The sequence below is a fragment of the Camelus bactrianus genome, chromosome 11, assembly GCF_048773025.1.
Source record: "Camelus bactrianus isolate YW-2024 breed Bactrian camel chromosome 11, ASM4877302v1, whole genome shotgun sequence".
Taxonomy (NCBI): Eukaryota; Metazoa; Chordata; class Mammalia; order Artiodactyla; family Camelidae; genus Camelus; species Camelus bactrianus.
The window spans coordinates 84,275,089-84,302,992 of record NC_133549.1 but is presented as its reverse complement, the minus strand read 5'-3'; the positions used below and the strand labels follow the sequence as shown (position 1 = coordinate 84,302,992).

At 55.9% G+C, this 27,904-nt stretch overlaps 5 long non-coding RNA genes across 5 annotated transcripts; 3 read left to right on the top strand and 2 right to left on the bottom strand.

The window, feature by feature from the left end:
• The first annotated feature begins 219 nt into the window (after positions 1–219).
• LOC123615150 (uncharacterized) lies at positions 220–4,258 on the top strand. Its single transcript, XR_006722706.2, has 3 exons — positions 220–1,246; positions 1,883–3,748; positions 4,072–4,258. It is a non-coding gene; the product is annotated as an uncharacterized LOC123615150 (long non-coding RNA).
• A 3-nt stretch (positions 4,259–4,261) lies between these two features.
• LOC141579200 (uncharacterized) lies at positions 4,262–9,652 on the bottom strand. The gene is made up of 2 exons (XR_012510372.1): positions 7,898–9,652; positions 4,262–6,980 (listed from the first exon to the last, which is right to left on the bottom strand). It is a non-coding gene; the product is annotated as an uncharacterized LOC141579200 (long non-coding RNA).
• A 2,391-nt stretch (positions 9,653–12,043) lies between these two features.
• On the top strand, positions 12,044–16,082 carry LOC141579183 (uncharacterized). The gene is made up of 2 exons (XR_012510355.1): positions 12,044–13,070; positions 13,707–16,082. It is a non-coding gene; the product is annotated as an uncharacterized LOC141579183 (long non-coding RNA).
• A 3-nt stretch (positions 16,083–16,085) lies between these two features.
• Positions 16,086–23,611, bottom strand: LOC141579194 (uncharacterized). Its single transcript, XR_012510366.1, has 2 exons — positions 19,724–23,611; positions 16,086–18,804 (listed from the first exon to the last, which is right to left on the bottom strand). It is a non-coding gene; the product is annotated as an uncharacterized LOC141579194 (long non-coding RNA).
• Positions 23,612–23,865: 254 nt separating this feature from the next.
• Positions 23,866–27,904, top strand: LOC141579201 (uncharacterized). Its single transcript, XR_012510373.1, has 2 exons — positions 23,866–24,892; positions 25,529–27,904. It is a non-coding gene; the product is annotated as an uncharacterized LOC141579201 (long non-coding RNA).

Genomic DNA, 27,904 nt, shown 5'->3' with positions numbered 1-27,904 from the left:
CTGAAGGGGGACTTGAGAGGAGGTGTCCCCTCTGGGCAGGAATGGCTTGTTGAACACTTGGTAACCTGGTGGTCCTGTCATGGCCGCACCCAAGGACAGGGCTGAGAAGGGGGAAAGAGGACTCCTGAGGGGCATCTTCTCTGTGTCAATGGGAATACAAGGCTCCCACTTTGTCAGCTTTTCTGCCCCTGAAGGAGGTCTGTGCAGACAGTGGTGGATGTGTGTCAGCACTGGAGATTTCTTATGGGTCGGACAACCAGACAGGGTTCTGAGGCTGCTGCCTGGCCTGTGGGCACTGTATTTACAGGACTCAACACACGGGACGGGACAGGACCTGGTCCATGGAGAACCCCGCGCCACCTCCCTGCAGGAGGCGCAGGTGCCCCACGACAGCAGCAGAGCCCAGGACGCGCTGAGGGTGAGTGCGAGCGAGGAGACTCCACACCCAGGAAGCCCCGGGCCCCACTGCTGCCCCGCTTCTCCCCTGGGCTGCCTCTTAAGAGAGCTGCTGGCAAAGGGATCTGATGCCCCATCTCCCCCATCTGCCGTCACATCCCAGGCCCTGCCTTAGCCAGATGCAAAGTTAGTGCCCACGTATGAGTCCGAATCTCAGAAAGAGACTTGGACAGAACTTCAGTATATGTACAGTCAAGGGTGTTTCTGCATTTTTCTACACGCTGTCCTGTTTCTTCTGCATCCCCACGTGTCCACATTAAACTGAAGATCCTGAGCCCACCCACCCCAGGCTCAGCCGCTGTGTTCTCATCCCTAGAATGGGATGTGTGACAGCAGTCACGGGGATGAAGTGGTGCATGCAGGGAGGGGCCGGCACTGCGGTGCTGACGCAGGGATCTGAGGCACTGATGCATTTCATCATCGCCCTTCGCCCCTTGTACTGGTGATGCCGAGAACCTTGGATCTGCTCAGGGCTCCCCTGTTCCACCTCAGTCACAAGAGCTTGAGGCTTGAGGATTCGGTCTAATCTCCAGCCCCAAGTGCCTGGGGGTCCCCGGTGCTGCCTCTGATTCACATCTCTCCTCTTTCCACCCCAGGGGGGAGCTGGACCATCAGGGAGCAGGGATGAAGCCTACGGGGCTTGGAGCCTCCAGCGACACAGGCTGGAGAAGCTGGTGGCAAAGCTGGTGCCTGCCGTCCTGGGTGGCCACCCCTCCTATGTGAACACATTTCTGGGCAATTATCGAACTTTTGCCACCGCCCAGCAGGTGCTGGACCATCTGTTCCGGAGGTGAGCACTCTGTCTTCATGGGACATTGGGGACCTGGCCACCTACCAGCAGTGCCATGAGGCATTGTTCCTCTACCTCCCTAAGCCTCAGTTTCCCCCCTGCACACTGGGGTCAAGAGAGGATCAGGCCCTAGGAGGGTAGGATCAGAGGGAGACCTTCACGGAAGGTGCTCTCTGGGGACCTGGCTCACGGCAAGAGCAGCTGGCGGGGCTGTGGTTGTGCGAATTTGTCATTGTCCTCCTGCCCAAGAGCTAGCGTCTGCCTCCTGTGTCACTGGGACTTTGGCCTTGGGTGGAACTGTTTTCCCATTTCAAAGGGGATCTGTGACGCCATTAGCTGTCCCTGTCCTGGGAGAGTGAGAGCAGGGATCCCTGGGAGGGACAAGTGGGGTCCCAGGCCCACTCAGATGTGCGCTGTGGGGCCGGGTGGGCTCACTCACTCATTCCCCCAATGTATAGGAAGGGCCCCCAGGGACAGGGGCTTTTCTAGGAACAACCATCATTTAATGCATCGAGCAGACATCAGCCCTGCCCTCCAGGGCTTCCATTCTCTCGGGTGTCACACTGTCACACTAGACAGCACATCCAGCTCGTGTGCTCGGGACAGTCCATGTGATGCCTTCCTGCTCTCCTCTAGATACGGATGCATCCTCCCTTTTACTGAGGAGGACGGGGGACCCCTGCACCAGCTGAAACAGTGAGTCTTTTGGATTGAAGCGGGAAGGACTCCTTCCCCAAATAGTGTGTGAAGCTCTGGGCTCTCTGGTTGGTCCAAGGTGGGTGGAATCCAGGATCCCACATATCCAGTGAGTCTGGTTTGAGAGCAAAAGTCCTAGGGCTTCCCCTGGCAAAGAGGAGACGAGACCCAGAGAGCTGTGGATGGGACTGTGGTGCTGTGAGGGGCAGCTGGGAGGTCAGAAGACAGAGTCAACCCTGAAGAAAACCCACAACCATCCCCTACACATCCCACCCCTGCCCACACGCCCTATGGGAGACACAGAACGCAAGGGGTGGAGAGCATCCTGCCCACCATCTAGTGGAGCCTCAATGGTGGGGACTCAGCTGGTGCTCAGGGGACCCAGTGAGCCTCAGGGGACAGCTGAGCCCATCCTGATGATGCTGAGTGGCAGGGGCAGAAGGAGACCCAGGCAGGGTCCCTGGAGGATTCTGCAGCCAGCAGGTGCAGGAGCTAAAGTCTGTGGAGTTAGGAGGCCCGTGGGCAGCCTGGATGGCCGACACAGCCTGTCTGTTCCCTCCTGGCTCAGGCACTGATAGAGCAGCTCCCGTGTCCCTTAGAGGGCAGTGCCCAGAGCGCACAGCCTGCCTGTCCTCACAGATGTGCCATCCAGTGGGGAGGGGCAGGGAGAGGGACATAGCAGTGTGACAGTTGTCCCTGAAGCGGTGGACAGGTGGTCACGCCATTGAGCCAGGGCTGTCCCTTCAGAAGGCTGGTAGCAGCCCCTCCTCTGTGTCCAAGCCCGCCTCTGCCCACACTGCCAGCTGAGATGGGACATGGAGCAGAGCCGGCCTCTGGATGGGCAGGAGCCAAAGGCAAAAAGGCCCAGGACCCCGCAGGGCTACCCTGGGAGCCCAGCATGGTAGGAAAGGCCAAGCCTCTGACCCTGGTGTCCCCCTGACTACCCCCAGGGCCATGTCCTCCATCCTGGGCACCTGGCTGTTCCAGTACCCAGACGATTTCCACCAGCCTCCAGAATTCCCATGCCTTAAGACCATTGTCGCTTACGTAGAGCTCAGCATGCCTGGCTCCGACCTGGAGCAGCAGGCCCACCTCCTCCTGGCACAGCTGGAGCAACTGGAGCTCCCAGAGGCAGACAGTGATGGTGAGCAGGATGCAGGGTGGGGGATCTGGTGGGTGGGGAGGGGAAGGCACTGGACCCCACAGAGCAGAGTCTGGGAAGACTCCCTGGGGGTGGAGTCAGGGAGTGAGAGTTGACTGAGTAGCAGTGAGGGCTCCCCTGGCTTTGGGAGACACGTGGGAAAGCAGTCCTATTGATGAGAGTTTCCCTTCTTGGAGCTACAGCACCAGCTCCAGAACCCGCTGGGGAAGCCCCTCTGGATGGAGAGCCAGCTCCAGCTCTCCTGCCTGCAACAGCACCAGAGCCAGAGCAGAGGGACGCGCTGTAAGTATCAGTCAGGCTCTGCTGCCTCCCGTCGCCTTCAGGCCCGGGACGCCCACTGTTCTTGAGGTGTCTGTGATTTACAATTCCGGATTACTCTTAGAGGTGATAACATATTCCTTGCGGCCTGTTGTGTTTGTGTTTTATTGTTAATAGAAACATCAAAGTGCCCTACATGTCTTTGTTTGGATACACTCACTTCTCTGTACCAGGCACACCGGGTGGGGATGTGGACAAGTGAACCCAGCATGTTCCCAATCTCTCCCTGCAGGTCCTGTGAGGCAGCGGCCTCCTCTCCCTTGTCTGCTGTGGACCCAGGGCCCAGCTCAGGGCCTCCATCAACACTCCCTGAGACCCCGCCCTTGGTAAGTGGCCGGTCATGTCATGATCAAGACAAGGACATAGAAGGCAACCCCGAATTTTGATCTTAGAGGATTTGTTTTTTTCCAGCAGCGAGACTGATGTTGTGTTTGTGTGAATGTTGCCTGTTTGTCCGACATCCATGGAGCCAGCAGCTCACGTGCCATTCCCATATGGCCACCAGAGGGAGGGGTGTCACTGCTTCTGAGAAACACTGTTCCATTCCAACGTGGTCCTTCCCAATTTAGCCCTCCTCAGAACATGTTTTAGAAAGTGAGGATTTCTTTAAGCTATAGAGCTTTGGTTTTTTCCTTCAATCTCATTTCAGGTCTAATCTCAATACACTGTAATTCACAAAAAGAAGTTGGCCACTGAGTGGAAGTTGTCCCTTGGGATACACAGACATGTGTTAGTCTGTGTCCAGCACCCATCTGTGTCCACCTCTGTCCCTTCCTCTCTCCCTCCAACCGTCTGCGTTTGTAAATATCTATTTAAATAAAAGACTTTGACAATCAGTGCAATGTAGTAGAGATATTTTAATTCATGTTGCCTTGTGTGTGTGTGATGTAGATTTGGGTAGAAAGAGGTCTGCTCACAGGACAGTGGGGTTGTCCCTGAATCCCTAGGAGACAATTGAAGCAGGGCAGTAGGTCTCGGTGAGAGTCACTCACCGGGGAAGTTCTCCTGCTCAGCACAGCCAAGGTGGGTCCGCATCGACTTCTATCCCCAGAGCACTGAGTCTGCTTTCGCCTGGGGCGCTTTGCTACAATCCTGTGTATCCTAAAGTGTCAGAAGAAAGAACAGTGATGATAAGAACTGTGGGAGAGGGACAGGTTTTGATTTCAATTACCTGCTCCTCTACCTACAACGGCTTTCCCTGGATTGTAGTATAACGAACGCTCAGCCACCTGGGAGCAGAGTCTATGCCTGGTTTTGAGCATATTACAGATCTCCAGCCCAGCACTTGGCCAAGAAGATGTACACGTATTGCTGAGTGAATACAGTTGGGAGGGAAGATAGGACAGGTTCGGGAATATATTTGAAATGGGGCCACTCCTGGAGCTTTCCTGACAGGAGGTCATCATACATAGGCACCTTCCTCACCTGCCAGGCCGTTTACTCCTGAAGGCCTTCCCACAGAGCCCCTCAGCCAGGACCCACATGATCCCAGGGCTCTCCCACATCACATCTCACCATCTGCTCTCACTTCCGTTCTCATTTTGGCCCCCTTGACTCTCCTGCTGTGTGGCTCTCCACTCTAGGACTCAGGGGACACCTCTGACTCCCTCAGGGATCCAAAGTCAGAATATTAGATCCTACAGACCTGTAGTTTCACTATGGGACTGAATTTAGGAATCAGTCACCACGTGGAGAAATACCGCTCTGCATGACTGTCATAATGGGGGGGTTTCCTTGAACAATCTATGTTAAATTCGATGGCATAAAGGAAGCATGTTTTTCTTGCAATGAGCATCCCTACTAAATGGAGCCATTTCTCTGATGAGGCTCTAAAAGACCTGACGCACAGCATGAGGAACAGTTTGAAGTGATATTGTGCTATAACGCAGTATATAATGCTGTGATACTTCTAAAAATTGTTATTATCCAGTTGGGCTAGAGTTATTGAAAAAAAAACATTGTGTGTATATGACCCTTTAAATTTCTCATGTTTCCATGAAATTCAGAAGATGGTGGTGAATTCATCCATTTCCTTCTCGGCATTCATTGGGATGATCCTGTTTTTTCTCCTCACACTGTTAATGGAATGGAGTACATACTCATGCATTTTTCTAGGGTGAAGCCACCCTGCATTCCAGGAATCTTTCCCACTTGTTCATGGTGCACAATTCTTCTTACACAGATGGATATGAGTGACTAGTATATAGGTATTTTTCTGCCCTTTCTACCTCAGCTCAGGCTTCCTGAGCCCTGGTAGGGTGGCCGGTGATGGCCAGGACACAACACCGAACCACAGAGGTTTTTGCCTTCTCATTACTCATGATAATCGTTCTTACTAACCCCCGATGCTTGATTTACACAGTCATGACTGTCAGACAGACCTGCACTCACCCATTTCCCCACCTCGTGTCTCACTCTCCACTCGTTCCTTCTGGGATTCGTTCATTTCTTCCTTCAATCCAACCGTCCTCACTCTCAGTGACAGCCTGACAGCGGCAAACTCTCTGAGTCTCTTGGATCTGAACACAATGTTATTTTGCTTTTACTCCTGAGTCATGGCTTAGAAGGAAAAACATATGGACATTCCTGTGATGGGTCCCTTCGCATCTGAGATGTCTTTCTGAAGTCTTGAAGTCAGTGGCAGCCTGGCCTCGCACAAAGTGGGCTCACTTGGACCACTGGGCCCTGGCTGGGCTGAGAAGCATCCGTGCAGATGGGGCACTGCCCTTGGAGGAGCATCAGCAGGGCCCTCGCGGGTCAGGAGGCAGGGGAGGGGAAAAAGTGGGCAAGAGCCTCTCCTGTGGTTTCCCTGGCGAGCAACAGGGAGGCAGGACTAGCAGGTGGGAGGAATCAGCATCTCTGGGTGGAGGGGCTGCCCCTACTTGTCTGTCCCCGCCCTGGGTGTGCTCACTGGCATCTTCCACTGTCTCTAGGAACTGACTAGCCCTGGGAGGGGCAGCCCCTCCAGGGTCAGTGGGACCCAGATGTCAAAGTGTCAGAAAACAGACAATAAAAAACGGCTAGCATACATGTCCAAACCACAGGCCTCTGTTTCCGCATGCGTGGAGGGCGGGATTGGTCCCAGTGGCCCTCCAAGGTCCAGCCCTGCACTCTCAGAGTCCAGCCAGCCGCCAGGACCTCCCCGAATTCAGGTCCTAACCGTCTAGGGTCAGCAAAGCAGCCATGCCTCTACCCAGCCCTGCAGATCAGGCATTTCAAGGCCTGTGGGTCGCCTGGGGCTTCTGTGGCACAGGAGAACAGGCAGTGGTGGGGCTGCTGGCTCAGCCTCCAGGTTGGACTTCACAAATGGAACAGGGGGCTCTGGGCTGGAATAATCCAGGCTTGTTCGCCAAGGGGAAGGACGGGGGTAACCGAGTCAGAGCACAGACTGCCAGTGCCTCGAGAACCATGCTGAGGCCCGGGGGCGAGGGGGTCGGCAACTGGGAGCGCGCATCCTGCTGGGATCCTGTGAGATGGTGGCTGGGTGATTAATGCTGAAGCTCACACTGCCCAGAAGGCTTCTGGAAATAAACACGCTCTCATAAACACAGGAACATCCTGAGAAGACAGTCAGACAAGGCTGGGAGACAAACGCGGGGCACGCGGCCCACCGCCCATCAGAAAGCACCCCTCACACCCACTCCCCTTGTCACCACGGCTGCCTGGCCTGTCAGTGGTGACAGCGAGTGGCCTGCTTTCCTGACCGCTTGGCCAGTGGCCAAAAGTCAGGGCTGAAGTTGGCACTTGTTCACCAGTGCTGTCCAGGGGACAGCAGGTGCCACAGAAGGATCTGTGGGGCCTCCTTGTGTCTGGCCAGAGGGACAAGATCTGCAGATGGGTGTGGGGGTGCTGATCCTGCACCCGGGAAGTACACTGGCTAACTGGCCATCCTTTCCTGGAATCCCTGAGAACCAGCAAGACGGGGACCTTGACATTTGGGGCAGGACTGAGCCACCCCATGTCTGTTCTGAGTCTTGTCTTTCTGCCTGTCCTCCTGACAAGGTGGCGCTCTGAGTATTTTCATCTGGAGACAGGAAGACAGAGGCCCACAGGGGCAAAGTGACCTGCCCAAGGCCACACAGCCACAGCCAGGAGGGGCGCAGACTCCAAGTCCAGCCCCTTCCCACTGGGACATGGCCTGTAGCTGCAGAAGGCCCCAGCTGCAGCCCACAGAGGGTTCTCGGGAGTCCTTCTGACTCCAGAACCAGGGAGAGCAGGAGAGCCCCAGGCCCCACATCTGCAAACGATAGCTACTGATAAAAAAAAAAAAAAAAAAAAAAAAAAAATTGGCACGTCCAGAGCAGCCCAGGGCCAGAGTATAGTTCTTGAAGGCAGAAGGTGAGTCAGCTGGTCTCCTTCTTGCCAGGGTGGGTGGGATCCTGGTCCTCAGCCCCTGCCACAGCACTGGTGGATTTGGGGGACCCCGCAGCCTCTAAAACAAGCTCCTGGACCCCCTTGCCAGCCACTTGGCATACCTTCTCCCTTCTGACTGCCAGGATTTCTTCAATATTCCTCTTCCCATCCAGGTCCGAGAACCAACCCAGGTTGTCCGGGGTGGTGTGGTGGGTCTGGCAGCCAGGACAGGTCACAATGACCACACCCTGGTGATAGGCAAGCTTGGAGATATGCTTGGAGTACCCAGTCCCACAGACATCGCAGGTGAAGACTAGCTGGTAGTGCGCGGGCACAGGTCCCTTGTCGGAGCTGGAGGGCCGCCAGCCCCAGCCCCAGCCCCAGGCCCGCCTTCTCCCTGCGGCCTCCAGGCAGGCACCGAGCCCCCAGCAGCCACCTCAGGCCAAGCCTCCGGGAGTCGCGCGCCTCTCAACAGTCTCGGCAGGCGGCTCAGCGCTGTCCACAGCAGCCCGCCCGCAGGCCCCAGCCGCCACGATCTGCGCAGCGGAGACCGAACCCCGCCCCGGCTCTCCCCGCGCCACGGCTCTCCCGCACGGCAGAGGCCGCCTCCGGACCAGACTGTCCAGCCACAGCCGAGATCGCCCCCCGCCCCATGCCCCGGCTTTCCCGGCGCGGCCGAGAACGACCCCCGCACCAGATCTCCCCGAGCGGCCAAGGGCGCCCCCCTCCCAGGCTGTCTCGCCACAGCCGAGATCGCCCCGCCCCACAAGCCCCGGCTTTCCGGCGAGGCCGAGAACGACCCCCGCCCAGGCTCTCCCCGCCTCGGTCCTCCCCGCCCCAGATCTCCCCGCCCGGCTGAGGCTGCCCACTGCCCAGGCTCTCCCCGCGCAGCAGACGCCGCCCCCCGCCCCAGCTCACCCCGCACAGCCGAGACCGCCCCAACCGGGCTCTCCGCTCCTGGCCCAGCCCTTCCCCTGCCCCTGCTCCGCAGATTTCTCCCCTCCTGTTCTGGCCCTCCCCGCACAGCCCATACCGCCCCTGCCCCCTGCCCCAAGCTCTGTGCGGGAAGCCCGGGCCACGCCTTCGACATCTTGGAAGCAGGCTTCCCTAGGCTGTTGCTTTAAAGATGATTTTGAAGGGAAAAAAAGGAACAGAAAAGAACATAAATACAAAACAGAAACAGACTCATACAAATAGAAAACAAACTTGTGGTTGCCAAGCGGGAGGGGCGTGGGACGGGACAGACCGGGAGTTCGAAATGTGCACACACTGACAGGCAGATGCAGAATAGATGAACAAGATTATACTGTATAGCACAGGGAAATACATACAAGATCTTGTGGTAGCTCACAGCCAAAGACATTGTTCCAATGAACATGGGTATGTTCATGTATCCCTGAAAAATTGTGCTCTACATGGGAAATTGACAAAATTATAAAGAAAGATTCATTAATTGCCCAAATACCTGTCTATATAAATCAACCTTTTTAAATAAAATACCAAAAAGTGCAGGGGGGAGAAAAAGCTGCGGGTTATTTCCATAGCATCCTGGTGTGTTTGACGACGTGGAGTGACCCTATTCGTTCCTTCAGCGAGCATTCGTTGAACGCCTCCTATGTGCCTGATACTGTGCCTGGTGCCCAGGAAATACTCCCTGTCCTGAAAAAGCGTACAGTCGGACATGGAAATGAGCAGCTACAGCAGCGTATGAGCGGTTCTGTCATACTCACCCGGGCCCCGCTAGTTCAGACATGATCACAATTTGGGGAAGGACTGAGATAAGGACTGTATTCGTGGTAGTGTAGAAAGCATGTCGTCTAAGCAAACTGAAAGACAGAGCAATAAGCATTCCTCCACCTAAAAGTACAAATGGCTTCAAGGGCCCTAAGAGCATCCATTGACATGCTACAGCAGTGAAGGCAGGCAGAATCCGCTTTAAGGAGCAGAGAACAGAGAAAGCACTCACCTTACAAGGGCAAACCTCTGACTGCCCTGTTGCCATCCCAGTTGAGGGAGTGGGACCTATAGGAAGGAAAAGTGACCTGAAAGTAAAAAGGTAAGTGGTAATACGATAAGGCTGAGAAAGGGCCAAATGAGCAGCCGTGGCAATGACACAGTGGCTTCAGCGATTCAGTGGCGTGTGAGCTGCCTGAACGTGTAACCCCCAATATCTCAGTGGCTTAATACAATCCCGGGCTTTTCTTCCCTTGCGTAACGTCCAAGATGGGTTTATCTTCCTTGGTGGGTAGCTCTTCTCCTAGCCAGAGTTCGGGGATCCAGGTTCTTTTTATCCGCTGAATCGATCATCTTCGACATATGGCTTCTCAGGTCTCAAGGACGTGAAGGAGGACGTGAAGGGGAACGTGTGGGAGATCTTTATGGGCTGTGCTGAAGTTCACATGCCACCGTTAGACCTCAACAGCTGAGCGCGCCCGACTGCCAGGGAGGCCGGGAAATGGAGTCCAGCCGCATCTGTGCCCACGAACAGGAGGCAGTGACCCTGGTAAGCAGCTAGGCCAGAGCGCCACACGGAGCTAGAGGTAGAGGCCAGCTCCCTGTGGGTGGGCACCCTCTCTCGGCCTCACCTTGCTATCTCTGATGCCGAGTTGAGGATCTCGGGCCCCCAGGTCATGAGGTCCCTACTGTCATTTGCTCCGTGCCATGCTGCCCGTGGCCTTGCTCTCTCTCACGTCCCCAGTGTATTCCATCAGAGCAGTTATTACTTCCTGATTACATCCTTCCTTGTCATTCAGTTTACCCGCTGGCCTTCCTCCTACGTGGACGGAAGCTCCATGAAGGCAAGGAAGCAGCCAACGAGATGGTCACGTCACTCTAGTGATGTCAGCCTCCATCTGCCCATCTGTCCCTGGGTCTCTGCATATCCAGCTGGAGAAGTTCAGCGTGCCAGACTGTGTAATCAGAGAAGTGGACAGTTTTCCTGCTCCCAGGACTGTGCTACTGAGTGTGCACAGTGGACACAGGCTGTCTATAATCCCAGTTCCAGCCCTGCTACCTGCATGGCCTTGACTCACGAGCTCTAAACTTCCAGCAAGGGCCTCAGAATTTCTCATTCCATTTGCTTTAGAGAACTGAAACCCTCAGACCTCAGGATGCTATTGCCCATTTCTCCTGTGCGGGGACAGTTTCCTACTGGCGACACAGAGTGTGAGCACTGGTTTAGGCACACAAACACACACACACACACACACACATACCAACAAAGACACACACATAGACACCCGTGTACAATGACATTGAATAAGAATTATCGCGTCACATCCTAAGAGGAACAGCCATGGAGGAGGAAGTCAGAGGAAGATAACTTGGGTCGCAGGCAACACCTCCAGGTGACATCACTCTCCAATTTTTTAGGCCTTATTCCACTTGCACCTCAGGACGTCCCTAGAAGTACTTGCTAGAATCATTCCCACTGTGCAGCTGGGGAGACACACGGGCCTGGACACACACCAGGACTTCCCCAGGATGGAGAACAGGTAAGTATGAGGGGTGGAGTCTGGAAGCCAGGGCGTCTCCTCAAAGCTGCATGCAGACCCTCCCCGGCAGCTCTAGAGACGGCGGGGCTGCTATAACTGTGCAAGATGCGGGTTCGCGTGGAGAAGGGCGTGAGCAGGCAAGCGGCCCATAGGGCAGTGTGTGGAGGTGTTGTCTGAGGAGGGGCTTCCAGGAAGTGGACCCCAGGAAGTGACATCACATCCTTCACAGACCCCAACCGAAATGGAACCTGGTTACCAGGCACCCACATTCTAGTGACGGCTCCAGAGCCAGCGCACTTGGCTGGAGACAGTTGAAGACACAGGATGTTCTCCTCTTGTTTCCCGGTCTCCCGGGGCTTCTCCGCCAGGAAACCCTGGACTGCGAGGTTCTTCGGTGGCTGTAGGCATCTGTGGAACCCTCCACCCAGACGCCTGTGGCCTATTTTGCGCAGGTCACCTAAGGTAACGCAGGGTGGCCTGGAGAAGGCCAGTGTGGGACCGGCCTCCATTGGGGGCCCTCCCTGGGCAGGCCCGCTTTCCCTCATCTCCATGTCGCTGAAGGGGGACTTGAGAGGAGGTGTCCCCTCTGGGCAGGAATGGCTTGTTGAACACTTGGTAACCTGGTGGTCCTGTCATGGCCGCACCCAAGGACAGGGCTGAGAAGGGGGAAAGAGGACTCCTGAGGGGCATCTTCTCTGTGTCAATGGGAATACAAGGCTCCCACTTTGTCAGCTTTTCTGCCCCTGAAGGAGGTCTGTGCAGACAGTGGTGGATGTGTGTCAGCACTGGAGATTTCTTATGGGTCGGACAACCAGACAGGGTTCTGAGGCTGCTGCCTGGCCTGTGGGCACTGTATTTACAGGACTCAACACACGGGACGGGACAGGACCTGGTCCATGGAGAACCCCGCGCCACCTCCCTGCAGGAGGCGCAGGTGCCCCACGACAGCAGCAGAGCCCAGGACGCGCTGAGGGTGAGTGCGAGCGAGGAGACTCCACACCCAGGAAGCCCCGGGCCCCACTGCTGCCCCGCTTCTCCCCTGGGCTGCCTCTTAAGAGAGCTGCTGGCAAAGGGATCTGATGCCCCATCTCCCCCATCTGCCGTCACATCCCAGGCCCTGCCTTAGCCAGATGCAAAGTTAGTGCCCACGTATGAGTCCGAATCTCAGAAAGAGACTTGGACAGAACTTCAGTATATGTACAGTCAAGGGTGTTTCTGCATTTTTCTACACGCTGTCCTGTTTCTTCTGCATCCCCACGTGTCCACATTAAACTGAAGATCCTGAGCCCACCCACCCCAGGCTCAGCCGCTGTGTTCTCATCCCTAGAATGGGATGTGTGACAGCAGTCACGGGGATGAAGTGGTGCATGCAGGGAGGGGCCGGCACTGCGGTGCTGACGCAGGGATCTGAGGCACTGATGCATTTCATCATCGCCCTTCGCCCCTTGTACTGGTGATGCCGAGAACCTTGGATCTGCTCAGGGCTCCCCTGTTCCACCTCAGTCACAAGAGCTTGAGGCTTGAGGATTCGGTCTAATCTCCAGCCCCAAGTGCCTGGGGGTCCCCGGTGCTGCCTCTGATTCACATCTCTCCTCTTTCCACCCCAGGGGGGAGCTGGACCATCAGGGAGCAGGGATGAAGCCTACGGGGCTTGGAGCCTCCAGCGACACAGGCTGGAGAAGCTGGTGGCAAAGCTGGTGCCTGCCGTCCTGGGTGGCCACCCCTCCTATGTGAACACATTTCTGGGCAATTATCGAACTTTTGCCACCGCCCAGCAGGTGCTGGACCATCTGTTCCGGAGGTGAGCACTCTGTCTTCATGGGACATTGGGGACCTGGCCACCTACCAGCAGTGCCATGAGGCATTGTTCCTCTACCTCCCTAAGCCTCAGTTTCCCCCCTGCACACTGGGGTCAAGAGAGGATCAGGCCCTAGGAGGGTAGGATCAGAGGGAGACCTTCACGGAAGGTGCTCTCTGGGGACCTGGCTCACGGCAAGAGCAGCTGGCGGGGCTGTGGTTGTGCGAATTTGTCATTGTCCTCCTGCCCAAGAGCTAGCGTCTGCCTCCTGTGTCACTGGGACTTTGGCCTTGGGTGGAACTGTTTTCCCATTTCAAAGGGGATCTGTGACGCCATTAGCTGTCCCTGTCCTGGGAGAGTGAGAGCAGGGATCCCTGGGAGGGACAAGTGGGGTCCCAGGCCCACTCAGATGTGCGCTGTGGGGCCGGGTGGGCTCACTCACTCATTCCCCCAATGTATAGGAAGGGCCCCCAGGGACAGGGGCTTTTCTAGGAACAACCATCATTTAATGCATCGAGCAGACATCAGCCCTGCCCTCCAGGGCTTCCATTCTCTCGGGTGTCACACTGTCACACTAGACAGCACATCCAGCTCGTGTGCTCGGGACAGTCCATGTGATGCCTTCCTGCTCTCCTCTAGATACGGATGCATCCTCCCTTTTACTGAGGAGGACGGGGGACCCCTGCACCAGCTGAAACAGTGAGTCTTTTGGATTGAAGCGGGAAGGACTCCTTCCCCAAATAGTGTGTGAAGCTCTGGGCTCTCTGGTTGGTCCAAGGTGGGTGGAATCCAGGATCCCACATATCCAGTGAGTCTGGTTTGAGAGCAAAAGTCCTAGGGCTTCCCCTGGCAAAGAGGAGACGAGACCCAGAGAGCTGTGGATGGGACTGTGGTGCTGTGAGGGGCAGCTGGGAGGTCAGAAGACAGAGTCAACCCTGAAGAAAACCCACAACCATCCCCTACACATCCCACCCCTGCCCACACGCCCTATGGGAGACACAGAACGCAAGGGGTGGAGAGCATCCTGCCCACCATCTAGTGGAGCCTCAATGGTGGGGACTCAGCTGGTGCTCAGGGGACCCAGTGAGCCTCAGGGGACAGCTGAGCCCATCCTGATGATGCTGAGTGGCAGGGGCAGAAGGAGACCCAGGCAGGGTCCCTGGAGGATTCTGCAGCCAGCAGGTGCAGGAGCTAAAGTCTGTGGAGTTAGGAGGCCCGTGGGCAGCCTGGATGGCCGACACAGCCTGTCTGTTCCCTCCTGGCTCAGGCACTGATAGAGCAGCTCCCGTGTCCCTTAGAGGGCAGTGCCCAGAGCGCACAGCCTGCCTGTCCTCACAGATGTGCCATCCAGTGGGGAGGGGCAGGGAGAGGGACATAGCAGTGTGACAGTTGTCCCTGAAGCGGTGGACAGGTGGTCACGCCATTGAGCCAGGGCTGTCCCTTCAGAAGGCTGGTAGCAGCCCCTCCTCTGTGTCCAAGCCCGCCTCTGCCCACACTGCCAGCTGAGATGGGACATGGAGCAGAGCCGGCCTCTGGATGGGCAGGAGCCAAAGGCAAAAAGGCCCAGGACCCCGCAGGGCTACCCTGGGAGCCCAGCATGGTAGGAAAGGCCAAGCCTCTGACCCTGGTGTCCCCCTGACTACCCCCAGGGCCATGTCCTCCATCCTGGGCACCTGGCTGTTCCAGTACCCAGACGATTTCCACCAGCCTCCAGAATTCCCATGCCTTAAGACCATTGTCGCTTACGTAGAGCTCAGCATGCCTGGCTCCGACCTGGAGCAGCAGGCCCACCTCCTCCTGGCACAGCTGGAGCAACTGGAGCTCCCAGAGGCAGACAGTGATGGTGAGCAGGATGCAGGGTGGGGGATCTGGTGGGTGGGGAGGGGAAGGCACTGGACCCCACAGAGCAGAGTCTGGGAAGACTCCCTGGGGGTGGAGTCAGGGAGTGAGAGTTGACTGAGTAGCAGTGAGGGCTCCCCTGGCTTTGGGAGACACGTGGGAAAGCAGTCCTATTGATGAGAGTTTCCCTTCTTGGAGCTACAGCACCAGCTCCAGAACCCGCTGGGGAAGCCCCTCTGGATGGAGAGCCAGCTCCAGCTCTCCTGCCTGCAACAGCACCAGAGCCAGAGCAGAGGGACGCGCTGTAAGTATCAGTCAGGCTCTGCTGCCTCCCGTCGCCTTCAGGCCCGGGACGCCCACTGTTCTTGAGGTGTCTGTGATTTACAATTCCGGATTACTCTTAGAGGTGATAACATATTCCTTGCGGCCTGTTGTGTTTGTGTTTTATTGTTAATAGAAACATCAAAGTGCCCTACATGTCTTTGTTTGGATACACTCACTTCTCTGTACCAGGCACACCGGGTGGGGATGTGGACAAGTGAACCCAGCATGTTCCCAATCTCTCCCTGCAGGTCCTGTGAGGCAGCGGCCTCCTCTCCCTTGTCTGCTGTGGACCCAGGGCCCAGCTCAGGGCCTCCATCAACACTCCCTGAGACCCCGCCCTTGGTAAGTGGCCGGTCATGTCATGATCAAGACAAGGACATAGAAGGCAACCCCGAATTTTGATCTTAGAGGATTTGTTTTTTTCCAGCAGTGAGACTGATGTTGTGTTTGTGTGAATGTTGCCTGTTTGTCCGACATCCATGGAGCCAGCAGCTCACGTGCCATTCCCATATGGCCACCAGAGGGAGGGGTGTCACTGCTTCTGAGAAACACTGTTCCATTCCAACGTGGTCCTTCCCAATTTAGCCCTCCTCAGAACATGTTTTAGAAAGTGAGGATTTCTTTAAGCTATAGAGCTTTGGTTTTTTCCTTCAATCTCATTTCAGGTCTAATCTCAATACACTGTAATTCACAAAAAGAAGTTGGCCACTGAGTGGAAGTTGTCCCTTGGGATACACAGACATGTGTTAGTCTGTGTCCAGCACCCATCTGTGTCCACCTCTGTCCCTTCCTCTCTCCCTCCAACCGTCTGCGTTTGTAAATATCTATTTAAATAAAAGACTTTGACAATCAGTGCAATGTAGTAGAGATATTTTAATTCATGTTGCCTTGTGTGTGTGTGATGTAGATTTGGGTAGAAAGAGGTCTGCTCACAGGACAGTGGGGTTGTCCCTGAATCCCTAGGAGACAATTGAAGCAGGGCAGTAGGTCTCGGTGAGAGTCACTCACCGGGGAAGTTCTCCTGCTCAGCACAGCCAAGGTGGGTCCGCATCGACTTCTATCCCCAGAGCACTGAGTCTGCTTTCGCCTGGGGCGCTTTGCTACAATCCTGTGTATCCTAAAGTGTCAGAAGAAAGAACAGTGATGATAAGAACTGTGGGAGAGGGACAGGTTTTGATTTCAATTACCTGCTCCTCTACCTACAACGGCTTTCCCTGGATTGTAGTATAACGAACGCTCAGCCACCTGGGAGCAGAGTCTATGCCTGGTTTTGAGCATATTACAGATCTCCAGCCCAGCACTTGGCCAAGAAGATGTACACGTATTGCTGAGTGAATACAGTTGGGAGGGAAGATAGGACAGGTTCGGGAATATATTTGAAATGGGGCCACTCCTGGAGCTTTCCTGACAGGAGGTCATCATACATAGGCACCTTCCTCACCTGCCAGGCCGTTTACTCCTGAAGGCCTTCCCACAGAGCCCCTCAGCCAGGACCCACATGATCCCAGGGCTCTCCCACATCACATCTCACCATCTGCTCTCACTTCCGTTCTCATTTTGGCCCCCTTGACTCTCCTGCTGTGTGGCTCTCCACTCTAGGACTCAGGGGACACCTCTGACTCCCTCAGGGATCCAAAGTCAGAATATTAGATCCTACAGACCTGTAGTTTCACTATGGGACTGAATTTAGGAATCAGTCACCACGTGGAGAAATACCGCTCTGCATGACTGTCATAATGGGGGGGTTTCCTTGAACAATCTATGTTAAATTCGATGGCATAAAGGAAGCATGTTTTTCTTGCAATGAGCATCCCTACTAAATGGAGCCATTTCTCTGATGAGGCTCTAAAAGACCTGACGCACAGCATGAGGAACAGTTTGAAGTGATATTGTGCTATAACGCAGTATATAATGCTGTGATACTTCTAAAAATTGTTATTATCCAGTTGGGCTAGAGTTATTGAAAAAAAAACATTGTGTGTATATGACCCTTTAAATTTCTCATGTTTCCATGAAATTCAGAAGATGGTGGTGAATTCATCCATTTCCTTCTCGGCATTCATTGGGATGATCCTGTTTTTTCTCCTCACACTGTTAATGGAATGGAGTACATACTCATGCATTTTTCTAGGGTGAAGCCACCCTGCATTCCAGGAATCTTTCCCACTTGTTCATGGTGCACAATTCTTCTTACACAGATGGATATGAGTGACTAGTATATAGGTATTTTTCTGCCCTTTCTACCTCAGCTCAGGCTTCCTGAGCCCTGGTAGGGTGGCCGGTGATGGCCAGGACACAACACCGAACCACAGAGGTTTTTGCCTTCTCATTACTCATGATAATCGTTCTTACTAACCCCCGATGCTTGATTTACACAGTCATGACTGTCAGACAGACCTGCACTCACCCATTTCCCCACCTCGTGTCTCACTCTCCACTCGTTCCTTCTGGGATTCGTTCATTTCTTCCTTCAATCCAACCGTCCTCACTCTCAGTGACAGCCTGACAGCGGCAAACTCTCTGAGTCTCTTGGATCTGAACACAATGTTATTTTGCTTTTACTCCTGAGTCATGGCTTAGAAGGAAAAACATATGGACATTCCTGTGATGGGTCCCTTCGCATCTGAGATGTCTTTCTGAAGTCTTGAAGTCAGTGGCAGCCTGGCCTCGCACAAAGTGGGCTCACTTGGACCACTGGGCCCTGGCTGGGCTGAGAAGCATCCGTGCAGATGGGGCACTGCCCTTGGAGGAGCATCAGCAGGGCCCTCGCGGGTCAGGAGGCAGGGGAGGGGAAAAAGTGGGCAAGAGCCTCTCCTGTGGTTTCCCTGGCGAGCAACAGGGAGGCAGGACTAGCAGGTGGGAGGAATCAGCATCTCTGGGTGGAGGGGCTGCCCCTACTTGTCTGTCCCCGCCCTGGGTGTGCTCACTGGCATCTTCCACTGTCTCTAGGAACTGACTAGCCCTGGGAGGGGCAGCCCCTCCAGGGTCAGTGGGACCCAGATGTCAAAGTGTCAGAAAACAGACAATAAAAAACGGCTAGCATACATGTCCAAACCACAGGCCTCTGTTTCCGCATGCGTGGAGGGCGGGATTGGTCCCAGTGGCCCTCCAAGGTCCAGCCCTGCACTCTCAGAGTCCAGCCAGCCGCCAGGACCTCCCCGAATTCAGGTCCTAACCGTCTAGGGTCAGCAAAGCAGCCATGCCTCTACCCAGCCCTGCAGATCAGGCATTTCAAGGCCTGTGGGTCGCCTGGGGCTTCTGTGGCACAGGAGAACAGGCAGTGGTGGGGCTGCTGGCTCAGCCTCCAGGTTGGACTTCACAAATGGAACAGGGGGCTCTGGGCTGGAATAATCCAGGCTTGTTCGCCAAGGGGAAGGACGGGGGTAACCGAGTCAGAGCACAGACTGCCAGTGCCTCGAGAACCATGCTGAGGCCCGGGGGCGAGGGGGTCGGCAACTGGGAGCGCGCATCCTGCTGGGATCCTGTGAGATGGTGGCTGGGTGATTAATGCTGAAGCTCACACTGCCCAGAAGGCTTCTGGAAATAAACACGCTCTCATAAACACAGGAACATCCTGAGAAGACAGTCAGACAAGGCTGGGAGACAAACGCGGGGCACGCGGCCCACCGCCCATCAGAAAGCACCCCTCACACCCACTCCCCTTGTCACCACGGCTGCCTGGCCTGTCAGTGGTGACAGCGAGTGGCCTGCTTTCCTGACCGCTTGGCCAGTGGCCAAAAGTCAGGGCTGAAGTTGGCACTTGTTCACCAGTGCTGTCCAGGGGACAGCAGGTGCCACAGAAGGATCTGTGGGGCCTCCTTGTGTCTGGCCAGAGGGACAAGATCTGCAGATGGGTGTGGGGGTGCTGATCCTGCACCCGGGAAGTACACTGGCTAACTGGCCATCCTTTCCTGGAATCCCTGAGAACCAGCAAGACGGGGACCTTGACATTTGGGGCAGGACTGAGCCACCCCATGTCTGTTCTGAGTCTTGTCTTTCTGCCTGTCCTCCTGACAAGGTGGCGCTCTGAGTATTTTCATCTGGAGACAGGAAGACAGAGGCCCACAGGGGCAAAGTGACCTGCCCAAGGCCACACAGCCACAGCCAGGAGGGGCGCAGACTCCAAGTCCAGCCCCTTCCCACTGGGACATGGCCTGTAGCTGCAGAAGGCCCCAGCTGCAGCCCACAGAGGGTTCTCGGGAGTCCTTCTGACTCCAGAACCAGGGAGAGCAGGAGAGCCCCAGGCCCCACATCTGCAAACGATAGCTACTGATAAAAAAAAAAAAAAAAAAAAAAAAAAAAAATTGGCACGTCCAGAGCAGCCCAGGGCCAGAGTATAGTTCTTGAAGGCAGAAGGTGAGTCAGCTGGTCTCCTTCTTGCCAGGGTGGGTGGGATCCTGGTCCTCAGCCCCTGCCACAGCACTGGTGGATTTGGGGGACCCCGCAGCCTCTAAAACAAGCTCCTGGACCCCCTTGCCAGCCACTTGGCATACCTTCTCCCTTCTGACTGCCAGGATTTCTTCAATATTCCTCTTCCCATCCAGGTCCGAGAACCAACCCAGGTTGTCCGGGGTGGTGTGGTGGGTCTGGCAGCCAGGACAGGTCACAATGACCACACCCTGGTGATAGGCAAGCTTGGAGATATGCTTGGAGTACCCAGTCCCACAGACATCGCAGGTGAAGACTAGCTGGTAGTGCGCGGGCACAGGTCCCTTGTCGGAGCTGGAGGGCCGCCAGCCCCAGCCCCAGCCCCAGGCCCGCCTTCTCCCTGCGGCCTCCAGGCAGGCACCGAGCCCCCAGCAGCCACCTCAGGCCAAGCCTCCGGGAGTCGCGCGCCTCTCAACAGTCTCGGCAGGCGGCTCAGCGCTGTCCACAGCAGCCCGCCCGCAGGCCCCAGCCGCCACGATCTGCGCAGCGGAGACCGAACCCCGCCCCGGCTCTCCCCGCGCCACGGCTCTCCCGCACGGCAGAGGCCGCCTCCGGACCAGACTGTCCAGCCACAGCCGAGATCGCCCCCCGCCCCATGCCCCGGCTTTCCCGGCGCGGCCGAGAACGACCCCCGCACCAGATCTCCCCGAGCGGCCAAGGGCGCCCCCCTCCCAGGCTGTCTCGCCACAGCCGAGATCGCCCCGCCCCACAAGCCCCGGCTTTCCGGCGAGGCCGAGAACGACCCCCGCCCAGGCTCTCCCCGCCTCGGTCCTCCCCGCCCCAGATCTCCCCGCCCGGCTGAGGCTGCCCACTGCCCAGGCTCTCCCCGCGCAGCAGACGCCGCCCCCCGCCCCAGCTCACCCCGCACAGCCGAGACCGCCCCAACCGGGCTCTCCGCTCCTGGCCCAGCCCTTCCCCTGCCCCTGCTCCGCAGATTTCTCCCCTCCTGTTCTGGCCCTCCCCGCACAGCCCATACCGCCCCTGCCCCCTGCCCCAAGCTCTGTGCGGGAAGCCCGGGCCACGCCTTCGACATCTTGGAAGCAGGCTTCCCTAGGCTGTTGCTTTAAAGATGATTTTGAAGGGAAAAAAAGGAACAGAAAAGAACATAAATACAAAACAGAAACAGACTCATACAAATAGAAAACAAACTTGTGGTTGCCAAGCGGGAGGGGCGTGGGACGGGACAGACCGGGAGTTCGAAATGTGCACACACTGACAGGCAGATGCAGAATAGATGAACAAGATTATACTGTATAGCACAGGGAAATACATACAAGATCTTGTGGTAGCTCACAGCCAAAGACATTGTTCCAATGAACATGGGTATGTTCATGTATCCCTGAAAAATTGTGCTCTACATGGGAAATTGACAAAATTATAAAGAAAGATTCATTAATTGCCCAAATACCTGTCTATATAAATCAACCTTTTTAAATAAAATACCAAAAAGTGCAGGGGGGAGAAAAAGCTGCGGGTTATTTCCATAGCATCCTGGTGTGTTTGACGACGTGGAGTGACCCTATTCGTTCCTTCAGCGAGCATTCGTTGAACGCCTCCTATGTGCCTGATACTGTGCCTGGTGCCCAGGAAATACTCCCTGTCCTGAAAAAGCGTACAGTCGGACATGGAAATGAGCAGCTACAGCAGCGTATGAGCGGTTCTGTCATACTCACCCGGGCCCCGCTAGTTCAGACATGATCACAATTTGGGGAAGGACTGAGATAAGGACTGTATTCGTGGTAGTGTAGAAAGCATGTCGTCTAAGCAAACTGAAAGACAGAGCAATAAGCATTCCTCCACCTAAAAGTACAAATGGCTTCAAGGGCCCTAAGAGCATCCATTGACATGCTACAGCAGTGAAGGCAGAATCCGCTTTAAGGAGCAGAGAACAGAGAAAGCACTCACCTTACAAGGGCAAACCTCTGACTGCCCTGTTGCCATCCCAGTTGAGGGAGTGGGACCTATAGGAAGGAAAAGTGACCTGAAAGTAAAAAGGTAAGTGGTAATACGATAAGGCTGAGAAAGGGCCAAATGAGCAGCCGTGGCAATGACACAGTGGCTTCAGCGATTCAGTGGCGTGTGAGCTGCCTGAACGTGTAACCCCCAATATCTCAGTGGCTTAATACAATCCCGGGCTTTTCTTCCCTTGCGTAACGTCCAAGATGGGTTTATCTTCCTTGGTGGGTAGCTCTTCTCCTAGCCAGAGTTCGGGGATCCAGGTTCTTTTTATCCGCTGAATCGATCATCTTCGACATATGGCTTCTCAGGTCTCAAGGACGTGAAGGAGGACGTGAAGGGGAACGTGTGGGAGATCTTTATGGGCTGTGCTGAAGTTCACATGCCACCGTTAGACCTCAACAGCTGAGCGCGCCCGACTGCCAGGGAGGCCGGGAAATGGAGTCCAGCCGCATCTGTGCCCACGAACAGGAGGCAGTGACCCTGGTAAGCAGCTAGGCCAGAGCGCCACACGGAGCTAGAGGTAGAGGCCAGCTCCCTGTGGGTGGGCACCCTCTCTCGGCCTCACCTTGCTATCTCTGATGCCGAGTTGAGGATCTCGGGCCCCCAGGTCATGAGGTCCCTACTGTCATTTGCTCCGTGCCATGCTGCCCGTGGCCTTGCTCTCTCTCACGTCCCCAGTGTATTCCATCAGAGCAGTTATTACTTCCTGATTACATCCTTCCTTGTCATTCAGTTTACCCGCTGGCCTTCCTCCTACGTGGACGGAAGCTCCATGAAGGCAAGGAAGCAGCCAACGAGATGGTCACGTCACTCTAGTGATGTCAGCCTCCATCTGCCCATCTGTCCCTGGGTCTCTGCATATCCAGCTGGAGAAGTTCAGCGTGCCAGACTGTGTAATCAGAGAAGTGGACAGTTTTCCTGCTCCCAGGACTGTGCTACTGAGTGTGCACAGTGGACACAGGCTGTCTATAATCCCAGTTCCAGCCCTGCTACCTGCATGGCCTTGACTCACGAGCTCTAAACTTCCAGCAAGGGCCTCAGAATTTCTCATTCCATTTGCTTTAGAGAACTGAAACCCTCAGACCTCAGGATGCTATTGCCCATTTCTCCTGTGCGGGGACAGTTTCCTACTGGCGACACAGAGTGTGAGCACTGGTTTAGGCACACAAACACACACACACACACACACACATACCAACAAAGACACACACATAGACACCCGTGTACAATGACATTGAATAAGAATTATCGCGTCACATCCTAAGAGGAACAGCCATGGAGGAGGAAGTCAGAGGAAGATAACTTGGGTCGCAGGCAACACCTCCAGGTGACATCACTCTCCAATTTTTTAGGCCTTATTCCACTTGCACCTCAGGACGTCCCTAGAAGTACTTGCTAGAATCATTCCCACTGTGCAGCTGGGGAGACACACGGGCCTGGACACACACCAGGACTTCCCCAGGATGGAGAACAGGTAAGTATGAGGGGTGGAGTCTGGAAGCCAGGGCGTCTCCTCAAAGCTGCATGCAGACCCTCCCCGGCAGCTCTAGAGACGGCGGGGCTGCTATAACTGTGCAAGACGCGGGTTCGCGTGGAGAAGGGCGTGAGCAGGCAAGCGGCCCATAGGGCAGTGTGTGGAGGTGTTGTCTGAGGAGGGGCTTCCAGGAAGTGGACCCCAGGAAGTGACATCACATCCTTCACAGACCCCAACCGAAATGGAACCTGGTTACCAGGCACCCACATTCTAGTGACGGCTCCAGAGCCAGCGCACTTGGCTGGAGACAGTTGAAGACACAGGATGTTCTCCTCTTGTTTCCCGGTCTCCCGGGGCTTCTCCGCCAGGAAACCCTGGACTGCGAGGTTCTTCGGTGGCTGTAGGCGTCTGTGGAACCCTCCACCCAGACGCCTGTGGCCTATTTTGCGCAGGTCACCTAAGGTAACGCAGGGTGGCCTGGAGAAGGCCAGTGTGGGACCGGCCTCCATTGGGGGCCCTCCCTGGGCAGGCCCGCTTTCCCTCATCTCCATGTCGCTGAAGGGGGACTTGAGAGGAGGTGTCCCCTCTGGGCAGGAATGGCTTGTTGAACACTTGGTAACCTGGTGGTCCTGTCATGGCCGCACCCAAGGACAGGGCTGAGAAGGGGGAAAGAGGACTCCTGAGGGGCATCTTCTCTGTGTCAATGGGAATACAAGGCTCCCACTTTGTCAGCTTTTCTGCCCCTGAAGGAGGTCTGTGCAGACAGTGGTGGATGTGTGTCAGCACTGGAGATTTCTTATGGGTCGGACAACCAGACAGGGTTCTGAGGCTGCTGCCTGGCCTGTGGGCACTGTATTTACAGGACTCAACACACGGGACGGGACAGGACCTGGTCCATGGAGAACCCCGCGCCACCTCCCTGCAGGAGGCGCAGGTGCCCCACGACAGCAGCAGAGCCCAGGACGCGCTGAGGGTGAGTGCGAGCGAGGAGACTCCACACCCAGGAAGCCCCGGGCCCCACTGCTGCCCCGCTTCTCCCCTGGGCTGCCTCTTAAGAGAGCTGCTGGCAAAGGGATCTGATGCCCCATCTCCCCCATCTGCCGTCACATCCCAGGCCCTGCCTTAGCCAGATGCAAAGTTAGTGCCCACGTATGAGTCCGAATCTCAGAAAGAGACTTGGACAGAACTTCAGTATATGTACAGTCAAGGGTGTTTCTGCATTTTTCTACACGCTGTCCTGTTTCTTCTGCATCCCCACGTGTCCACATTAAACTGAAGATCCTGAGCCCACCCACCCCAGGCTCAGCCGCTGTGTTCTCATCCCTAGAATGGGATGTGTGACAGCAGTCACGGGGATGAAGTGGTGCATGCAGGGAGGGGCCGGCACTGCGGTGCTGACGCAGGGATCTGAGGCACTGATGCATTTCATCATCGCCCTTCGCCCCTTGTACTGGTGATGCCGAGAACCTTGGATCTGCTCAGGGCTCCCCTGTTCCACCTCAGTCACAAGAGCTTGAGGCTTGAGGATTCGGTCTAATCTCCAGCCCCAAGTGCCTGGGGGTCCCCGGTGCTGCCTCTGATTCACATCTCTCCTCTTTCCACCCCAGGGGGGAGCTGGACCATCAGGGAGCAGGGATGAAGCCTACGGGGCTTGGAGCCTCCAGCGACACAGGCTGGAGAAGCTGGTGGCAAAGCTGGTGCCTGCCGTCCTGGGTGGCCACCCCTCCTATGTGAACACATTTCTGGGCAATTATCGAACTTTTGCCACCGCCCAGCAGGTGCTGGACCATCTGTTCCGGAGGTGAGCACTCTGTCTTCATGGGACATTGGGGACCTGGCCACCTACCAGCAGTGCCATGAGGCATTGTTCCTCTACCTCCCTAAGCCTCAGTTTCCCCCCTGCACACTGGGGTCAAGAGAGGATCAGGCCCTAGGAGGGTAGGATCAGAGGGAGACCTTCACGGAAGGTGCTCTCTGGGGACCTGGCTCACGGCAAGAGCAGCTGGCGGGGCTGTGGTTGTGCGAATTTGTCATTGTCCTCCTGCCCAAGAGCTAGCGTCTGCCTCCTGTGTCACTGGGACTTTGGCCTTGGGTGGAACTGTTTTCCCATTTCAAAGGGGATCTGTGACGCCATTAGCTGTCCCTGTCCTGGGAGAGTGAGAGCAGGGATCCCTGGGAGGGACAAGTGGGGTCCCAGGCCCACTCAGATGTGCGCTGTGGGGCCGGGTGGGCTCACTCACTCATTCCCCCAATGTATAGGAAGGGCCCCCAGGGACAGGGGCTTTTCTAGGAACAACCATCATTTAATGCATCGAGCAGACATCAGCCCTGCCCTCCAGGGCTTCCATTCTCTCGGGTGTCACACTGTCACACTAGACAGCACATCCAGCTCGTGTGCTCGGGACAGTCCATGTGATGCCTTCCTGCTCTCCTCTAGATACGGATGCATCCTCCCTTTTACTGAGGAGGACGGGGGACCCCTGCACCAGCTGAAACAGTGAGTCTTTTGGATTGAAGCGGGAAGGACTCCTTCCCCAAATAGTGTGTGAAGCTCTGGGCTCTCTGGTTGGTCCAAGGTGGGTGGAATCCAGGATCCCACATATCCAGTGAGTCTGGTTTGAGAGCAAAAGTCCTAGGGCTTCCCCTGGCAAAGAGGAGACGAGACCCAGAGAGCTGTGGATGGGACTGTGGTGCTGTGAGGGGCAGCTGGGAGGTCAGAAGACAGAGTCAACCCTGAAGAAAACCCACAACCATCCCCTACACATCCCACCCCTGCCCACACGCCCTATGGGAGACACAGAACGCAAGGGGTGGAGAGCATCCTGCCCACCATCTAGTGGAGCCTCAATGGTGGGGACTCAGCTGGTGCTCAGGGGACCCAGTGAGCCTCAGGGGACAGCTGAGCCCATCCTGATGATGCTGAGTGGCAGGGGCAGAAGGAGACCCAGGCAGGGTCCCTGGAGGATTCTGCAGCCAGCAGGTGCAGGAGCTAAAGTCTGTGGAGTTAGGAGGCCCGTGGGCAGCCTGGATGGCCGACACAGCCTGTCTGTTCCCTCCTGGCTCAGGCACTGATAGAGCAGCTCCCGTGTCCCTTAGAGGGCAGTGCCCAGAGCGCACAGCCTGCCTGTCCTCACAGATGTGCCATCCAGTGGGGAGGGGCAGGGAGAGGGACATAGCAGTGTGACAGTTGTCCCTGAAGCGGTGGACAGGTGGTCACGCCATTGAGCCAGGGCTGTCCCTTCAGAAGGCTGGTAGCAGCCCCTCCTCTGTGTCCAAGCCCGCCTCTGCCCACACTGCCAGCTGAGATGGGACATGGAGCAGAGCCGGCCTCTGGATGGGCAGGAGCCAAAGGCAAAAAGGCCCAGGACCCCGCAGGGCTACCCTGGGAGCCCAGCATGGTAGGAAAGGCCAAGCCTCTGACCCTGGTGTCCCCCTGACTACCCCCAGGGCCATGTCCTCCATCCTGGGCACCTGGCTGTTCCAGTACCCAGACGATTTCCACCAGCCTCCAGAATTCCCATGCCTTAAGACCATTGTCGCTTACGTAGAGCTCAGCATGCCTGGCTCCGACCTGGAGCAGCAGGCCCACCTCCTCCTGGCACAGCTGGAGCAACTGGAGCTCCCAGAGGCAGACAGTGATGGTGAGCAGGATGCAGGGTGGGGGATCTGGTGGGTGGGGAGGGGAAGGCACTGGACCCCACAGAGCAGAGTCTGGGAAGACTCCCTGGGGGTGGAGTCAGGGAGTGAGAGTTGACTGAGTAGCAGTGAGGGCTCCCCTGGCTTTGGGAGACACGTGGGAAAGCAGTCCTATTGATGAGAGTTTCCCTTCTTGGAGCTACAGCACCAGCTCCAGAACCCGCTGGGGAAGCCCCTCTGGATGGAGAGCCAGCTCCAGCTCTCCTGCCTGCAACAGCACCAGAGCCAGAGCAGAGGGACGCGCTGTAAGTATCAGTCAGGCTCTGCTGCCTCCCGTCGCCTTCAGGCCCGGGACGCCCACTGTTCTTGAGGTGTCTGTGATTTACAATTCCGGATTACTCTTAGAGGTGATAACATATTCCTTGCGGCCTGTTGTGTTTGTGTTTTATTGTTAATAGAAACATCAAAGTGCCCTACATGTCTTTGTTTGGATACACTCACTTCTCTGTACCAGGCACACCGGGTGGGGATGTGGACAAGTGAACCCAGCATGTTCCCAATCTCTCCCTGCAGGTCCTGTGAGGCAGCGGCCTCCTCTCCCTTGTCTGCTGTGGACCCAGGGCCCAGCTCAGGGCTTCCATCAACACTCCCTGAGACCCCGCCCTTGGTAAGTGGCCGGTCATGTCATGATCAAGACAAGGACATAGAAGGCAACCCCGAATTTTGATCTTAGAGGATTTGTTTTTTTCCAGCAGTGAGACTGATGTTGTGTTTGTGTGAATGTTGCCTGTTTGTCCGACATCCATGGAGCCAGCAGCTCACGTGCCATTCCCATATGGCCACCAGAGGGAGGGGTGTCACTGCTTCTGAGAAACACTGTTCCATTCCAACGTGGTCCTTCCCAATTTAGCCCTCCTCAGAACATGTTTTAGAAAGTGAGGATTTCTTTAAGCTATAGAGCTTTGGTTTTTTCCTTCAATCTCATTTCAGGTCTAATCTCAATACACTGTAATTCACAAAAAGAAGTTGGCCACTGAGTGGAAGTTGTCCCTTGGGATACACAGACATGTGTTAGTCTGTGTCCAGCACCCATCTGTGTCCACCTCTGTCCCTTCCTCTCTCCCTCCAACCGTCTGCGTTTGTAAATATCTATTTAAATAAAAGACTTTGACAATCA